Consider the following 8,037-nt stretch of genomic DNA (forward strand, 5'->3'; position numbering starts at 1 on the left):
ATCAGGGACTTTATGTAAACCCCTTTAGCGAGTTTAATGACCGTATTTTAGGTATTTTAAAGTACAGGGACTAAACTGGGTGCTAGAACAAGTTGAAGTTTTCTCTTCGGCCGCATATCTAAGCAGGTTGTGAGACGTGAGATCTGCTCACCAGGCGCGGCCAGCCCCAGGTTTTCCATGAGCACAGGTTGAGCCTTCTTTTTTTTTCGAAACGGAGGCAAAAGATTTGCCTCATCGATTAAATAAGAGAGAGTAGATAAGAGTGTTACAACAACCACCTTAAGCACGACATGCGGACTACTCTCGATATACAATACGCCCTAGTTTCTTTGCTCCAGCTGTAACCCAAAGCTTGGCCTCCTCCAGGATTGTGTTAAGAAGAATAGGCGGCGGAGCACTTTTGTGTCGGAACACCCTAGCATTACGTTCATTCCAGATGGTCCAGGAGACAAGGAGGGTTAGGGAGGCCAGGGCACTCCTGTTGGGGACGTGGCTCCCAGTACCATCCTCCCACCAATCTAGGACGGAGCCATGAAGATGCCACCTGGAGGTCTCAATGTGATGAAGACCGAGCTTGGCCGCGAGAGACCTCCAAAGCCGAATAGTGAAGCGGCACTTGAAGAGAAGATGAGCACCTGTTTCCTGCTCCCTAGAACAAAGAGGGCACAGACCGCAGTTGGCCCACCCGCGCCTCTCCAGGCGGTCCGCAGTCCAGATCCTATCTTGGATAGCCAACCAGGCAAAGAATTTGATCTTCGGAGGAGCCCAAACTTTCCAGACCATGCGATCCATTGGTGACAAGGTTAACCCAAGAAATTGAGCTTTATAAGCACTGGCTGTCGAGTACACCCCATCATTGGAATGCTTCCAGGTGATGTCGTCCTCCCGATGCTCATCAAGATGGACGTCATCCAGAAGCATCGAAAGAGTGAAAAACTCACGAATGTGATCTCCGGTGATGACGGTGTTGTAGATGATTTTGAAGATCCAAGCGTTCCCTCTAATAGCCTCCCTAACCTTCCAGTTCTTTCTCCTGGAGGCCTCATAGATGTGTGGGGCGATCTCTTTGGGCATACGGCCAAGGAGCCAAGGAGAATCCCAGAAAGGCGTTTTGGCTCCATTTCCCAGAGTAATGGTGGTGGAGGCATAAAAGAAGCTAAGATCATCCTCTGAACAGGGGTTGCCATAACCAACCCACAGTCTGTGGGGCTCCTTCCATTCGAACCAAGGCCACCTAAGGCGAAGGGCACGCGCAAATTTTTCAGAGTTAAGCACCCCCAAGCCACCATACTCCTTGGGCCTACAAACTGTGTCCCATTTCACTTTGCACTTGGCTCCCGTAGTCTTGTCAGCACCTGACCAGAGAAAAGCCCGTTCAAGCTTGGTCAGACTATGAAGAGTGCCTTTAGGCACGATGAGCGGTGTGACTGAGAACACCGCTTGGGAGCAAAGGACTGATTTGACAAGGGCCGTGCGGCCCATAGCTGTGATGTTTTGGCCTTCCCAAGTAACCAATTTTCCGGCCGCCTTGTCTTCGAGATACTGAAAATCCACCCGCTTGAGCTGCCAGACCGATAGCGGGAGGCCTAAGTATTTGACCGGGAATGACGCACGGGTGGCCGGCAAGCTCCCAAGGATTGGCTCAAGATGAATGTGGGCACATCTAATTGGCATGACCGAGCTCTTCTGGAAGTTGCAACAGAGGCCCGTAACCTCTCCAAAGCCTCTCAAGATCGCTGCAAGGTTGTCAATGTCCTGCTTGAGAGGAGCCACAAAGACGGCCGCGTCATCAGCATAAAGCGAAGTCCGTATCTCGGGCCCCCGTTGTTGGAAATATGCCCTAGAGGCAATAATAAAAGTATTATTATATTTCATTGTTCATGATAATTGTCTTTTATTCATGCTATAACTGTATTATCTGGAAATCGTAATACACGTGTGAATACTTAGACCACACTATGTCCCTGGTAAGCCTCTAGTTGACCAGCTCGTTGTGATCAACAGATAGTCATGGTTTCCTGACTATGGACATTGGATGTCGTTGATAACGGGATCACATCATTAGGAGAATGATGTGATGGACAAGACCCAATCCTAAGCATAGCATAAAAGATCGTGTAGTTCGTTTTGCTAGAGCTTTGCAAGTGTCAAGTATCTCTTCCTTCGACCATGAGATCGTGTAACTCCCGGATACCGTAAGAGTGCCTTGGGTGTATCAAACGTCACAACGTAACTGGGTGACTATAAAGGTGCATTACAGGTATCTCCGAAAGCAGCTGTTGGGTTGACACGGATCGAGACTGGGATTTGTCACTCCGTATGACGGAGAGGTATCTCTGGGCCCACTCGGTAATGCATCATCATATTGAGCTCAATGTGACCAAGGTGTTGGACACGGGATCATGCATTACGGTACGAGTAAAGTGACTTGCCGGTAACGAGACTGAACAAGGTATTGGGATACCGACGATCGAGTCTCGGGCAAGTAACGTACCGATTGACAAAGGGAATTGCATACAGGGTTTGATCGAATCCTCGACATAGTGGTTCATCCGATGACAACATCGAGGAGCATGTGGGAGCCATCATGGGTATCCAGATCCCGCTGATGGTTATTGACTAAGAGCGTCTCGGTCATGTCTGCATGTCTCCCGAACCCGTAGGGTCTACACACTTAAGGTTCGGTGACGCTAGGGTTGTGAAGATATGTATATGCAGAAACCCGAATGTTGTTCGGAGTCCTGGATGAGATCCCGGACGTCACGAGGAGTTCCGGAATGGTCCGGAGGTAAAGAATTATATATAGGAAGTGCTATTTCGGGCATCGGGACAAGTTTCGGGGTTATCGGTATTGTACCGGGACCACCGGAAGGGTCCCGGGGGTCCACCGGGTGGGGCCACCTGTCCCGGGAGGCCACATGGGCTGTAGGGGGTGCGCCTTGGCCATCATGGGCCAAGGGCACCAGCCCCTATAGGCCCATGCGCCTAGGGTTTCCCCCTAGGAGGAGTCCTAGTGGTGGAAGGCACCCCTAGGTGCCTTGGGGGGGAGGGAAACCTCCCCTAGGCCGCCGCCCCCCCTAGTAGATCTCATCTACTAGGGCCGGCGCCCCCCCTTGGCACCCCTATATATAGTGGGGGAGAGGAGGGACTTCATACACCAGCCCCTGGCGCCTCCACCTCCCCCCCGTTACGTCTCTCCCTCGTAGTCTCGGCGAAGCCCTGCTGCTGTGACGCCCTGCATCCACCACCACGCCGTCGTGCTGCTGGATCTTCATCAACCTCTCCTTCCCCCTTGCTGGATCAAGAAGGAGGAGACGTCTCCCGTCCCGTACGTGTGTTGAACACGGAGGTGCCGTCCGTTCGGCGCTGGTCATTGGTGATTTGGATCACGTCGAGTACGACTACATCATCACCTTGCAAGCTTCCGCACGCGATCTACAAGTGGTATGTAGATGCAAACTCTCTCCCTAGACTCGTTGCTTAGATGAACTCATAGATGGATCTTGGTGAAACCGTAGGAAAATTTTTAATTTTCTGCAACGTTCCCCAACAGTGGCATCATGAGCTAGGTCTATGCGTAGTTCTCTTTGCACGAGTAGAACACAACTTTGTTGTGGGCGTGGATTTTGTCATCTTACTTGCCTCTACTAGTCTTTTCTTGCTCAACGGTATTGTGGGATGAAGCGGCCCGGACCAACCTTACACGTACTCTTACGTGAGACCGGTTCCACCGACTGACATGCACAAGTTGCATAAGGTGGCTGGCGGGTGTCTGTCTCTCCCACCTTAGTTGGAGCGGAATCGATGAACAAGGCCCTTATGAAGGGTAAATAGAAGTTGACAAAATCACGTTGTGGTGATTCGTAGGTAAGAAAACGTTCTTGCTAGAACCCAATTGCAGCCACGTAAAAGATGCAACAACAATTAGAGGACGTCTAACTTGTTTTTGCAGCGATTGATCATGTGATGTGATATGGCCAGAAGTTGTGATGAATGATGAATTGTGATGTATGAGATCATGTTCTTTGTAATAGGATTCACGACTTGCATGTCGATGAGTATGACAACCGGCAGGAGCCATAGGAGTTGTCATTATTTTTTTGTATGACCTGCGTGTCATTGAATAACGCCATGTAAACTACTTTACTTTATTGCTAAACGTTAGTCATAGAAGTAGAAGTAGTCGTTGGCGTGACAACTTCATGAAGACACGATGATGGAGATCATGATGATGGAGATCATGGTGTCAAGCCGGTGACAAGATGATCATGGAGCCCCGAAGATGAAGATCAATGGAGCTATATGATATTGGCCATATCATGTCACAACTATATAATTGCATGTGATGTTTATTATGTATTATGCATCTTGTTTACTTAGGATGACGGTAGTAAATAAGATGATCCCTTATAAAAATTTCAAGAAGTGTTCTCCCCTAACTGTGCACCGTTGCTACAGTTCGTCGTTTCTAAGCACCACGTGATGATCGGGTGTGATGGATTCTTACGTTCACATACAACGGGTGTAAGACAGTTTTACACAGCGAAAACACTTAGGGTTAACTTGACGAGCCTAGCATGTGCAGACATGGCCTCGGAACACGGAGACCGAAAGGTCGAACACGAGTCGTATGGAAGATACGATCAACATGAAAATGTTCACCGACGATGACTAGTCCGTCTCACGTGATGATCGGACACGGACTAGTCGACTCGGATCGTGTAACACTTAGATGACTAAAGGGATGTCTAATCTAAGTGGGAGTTCATAATTTGATTAGAACTTTATTATCATGAACTTAGTCTAAAACCTTTGCAAATATGTCTTGTAGATCAATGGCCAACGCTAATGTCAACATGAACTTCAACGCGTTCCTAGAGAAAACCAAGCTGAAAGATGATGGCAGCAACTATACGGACTGAGTCCGGAACCTGAGGATCATCCTCATAGCTGCCAGGAAACAATATGTCCTAGAAGGACCGCTAGGTGACGCTCCTGTCCCAGAGAACCAAGACATTATGAATGCTTGGCAGTCTCGCGCTGATGATTACTCCCTCGTTCAGTGCGGCATGCTTTACAGCTTAGAATCGGGGCTCCAAAAGCGTTTTGAGCATCACGGAGCATATGAGATGTTCGAAGAGCTGAAACTAGTTTTTCAAGCTCATGCCCGGGTCGAGAGATATGATGTCTCCGACAAGTTCTACAGTTGTAAGATGGAGGAGAACAGTTCTGTCAGTGAGCACATCCTGAAGATGTCTGGGTTGCACAACCGTATGACCCAGCTGAACATTAACCTCCCAGATGAGGCGGTCATTGACAGAATCCTCCAGTCGCTCCCACCAAGCTACAAGAGCTTTGTGATGAACTACAACATGCAGGGAATGGAAAAGACCATTCCTGAAGTGTTCTCGATGCTGAAGTCAGCAGAGACTGAAATCAAGAAAGAACATCAAGTGTTGATGGTCAATAAGACCACTAAGTTCAAGAAGGGCAAGGGTAAGAAGAACTTCAAGAAGGACGGCAAAGATGTTGCCGCGCCTGGTAAGCCAGTTACCGGGAAGAAGTCAAAGAATGGACCCAAGCCTGAGACTGAGTGCTTTTATTGCAAGGGGAAGGGTCACTGGAAGCGGAACTGCCCCAAATACTTAGCGGATAAGAAGGCCGGCAACACCAAAGGTATATTTGATATACATGTGATTGATGTGTACCTTACCAGTACTCGTAGTAACTCCTGGGTATTTGATACCGGTGCCGTTGCTCATATTTGTAACTCACAGCAGGAGCTGCGGAATAAACGGAGACTGGCAAAGGACGAGGTGACGATGCGCGTCGGGAATGGTTCCAGAGTCGATGTGATCGCCGTTGGCACGCTGCCTCTACATTTACCTACGGGATTAGTTTTGAACCTTAATAATTGTTATTTAGTGCCAAGTTTGAGCATGAACATTGTATCTGGATCTCGTTTAATACGAGATGGCTACTCATTTAAGTCTGAGAATAATGGTTGTTTGATTTATATGAGAGATATGTTTTATGGTCATGCTCCGATGGTCAATGGTTTATTCTTAATGAATCTCGAGCGTAATATTACACATGTTCATAGTGTAGATGCCAAAAGATTTAAAGTTGATAACGATAGTCCCACATACTTGTGGCACTGCCGCCTTGGTCACATTGGTGTCAAGCGCATGAAGAAGCTCCATGCCGATGGACTTTTAGAGTCTCTTGATTATGAATCGTTTGACACGTGCGAACCATGCCTCTTGGGCAAAATGACCAAGACTCCGTTCTCCGGAACAATGGAGCGAGCAACCAACTTGTTGGAAATCATACATACCGATGTGTGCGGTCCAATGAGCGTTGAGGCTCGCGGAGGATATCGTTATGTTCTCACTCTCACAGATGACTTGAGTAGATATGGGTATGTCTACTTAATGAAACACAAGTCTGAGACCTTTGAAAAGTTCAAGGAATTTCATAATGAGGTAGAGAATCAACGTGACCGAAAGATAAAATTCTTACGATAAGATCGTGGAGGAGAATACTTAAGTCACGAATTTGGTACACACTTAAGGAAATGTGGAATCGTTTCACAACTCACGCCGCCTGGAACACCTCAGCGAAACGGTGTGTCCGAACGTCGTAATCGCACCCTATTGGATATGGTGTGGTCTATGATGTCTCTTACTGATTTACCGCTATCATTTTGGGGATACGCTCTAGAGACAGCTACATTCACTTTAAATAGGGCACCGTCTAAATCCGTTGAGACGACACCGTATGAATTATGGTTTGGAAAGAAACCTAAGCTGTCGTTTCTAAAAGTTTGGGGATGCGATGCTTATGTCAAGAAACTTCAACCTGAAAAGCTCGAACCCAAGTCGGAAAAATGCGTATTCATAGGATACCCTAAGGAAACTGTCGGGTATACCTTCTACTTAAGATCCGAAGGCAAGATCTTTGTTGCCAAGAATGGATGCTTTCTGGAAAAAGACTTTCTCTCGAAAGAAGTAAGTGGGAGGAAAGTAGAACTCGATGAAGTACTACCTCTTGAACGGGAAAGTGGCGCAGCGCAGGAAACCGTTCCTGTGATGCCCACACCAACTGAAGAGGAAAACAATGATGATGATCAAGGTACTTCGGATCAAGTTACTGCTGAACTTCGTAGGTCAACAAGGACACGTTCCGCACCAGAGTGGTACGGCAACCCTGTCCTGGAAATCATGTTGTTAGACAACAATGAACCTTCGAACTATGAAGAAGCGATGGCGGGCCCGGATTCCAACAAATGGCTTGAAGCCATGAAATCCGAGATAGAATCCATGTATGAAAACAAAGTATGGACTTTGACAGACTTGCCCGATGATCGGCGAGCGATAGAAAACAAATGGATTTTTAAGAAGAAGACGGACGCGGATGGAAATGTTACCATCTATAAGGCTCGACTTGTCGCTAAGGGTTATCGACAAGTTCAAGGGATTGACTACGACGAGACTTTCTCTCCCCTAGCGAAGCTGAAGTCCGTCCGAATCATGTTAGCAATTGCCGCATACTATGATTATGAGATATGGCAGATGGACGTCAAAACGGCATTCCTTAATGGGCATCTTAAGGAAGAGCTGTATATGATGCAGCCGGAAGGTTTTGTCGATCCTCGGAACGCTAACAAAGTATGCAAGCTCCAGCGATCCATTTATGGACTGGTGCAAGCATCTCGGAGTTGGAACATTCGCTTTGATGAGATGATCAAAGCGTTTGGGTTTATGCAGACTTATGGAGAAGCCCGCGTTTACAAGAAAGTGAGTGGGAGCTCTGTAGCATTTCTCATATTATATGTAGATGACATACTCTTGATGGGAAATAATATAGAATTTCTGGACAGCATTAAGGCCTACTTGAATAAGTGTTTTTCAATGAAGGACCTTGGAGAAGCTGCTTACATATTAGGCATCAAGATCTATAGAGATAGATCGAGACGCCTCATAGGTCTTTCACAAAGCACATACCTTGATAAGATTTTGAAGAGGTTCAAAATGG

Source organism: Triticum dicoccoides, chromosome 5B, assembly GCF_002162155.2.
Source record: "Triticum dicoccoides isolate Atlit2015 ecotype Zavitan chromosome 5B, WEW_v2.0, whole genome shotgun sequence".
In the NCBI taxonomy this organism is placed as follows: domain Eukaryota; kingdom Viridiplantae; phylum Streptophyta; class Magnoliopsida; order Poales; family Poaceae; genus Triticum; species Triticum dicoccoides.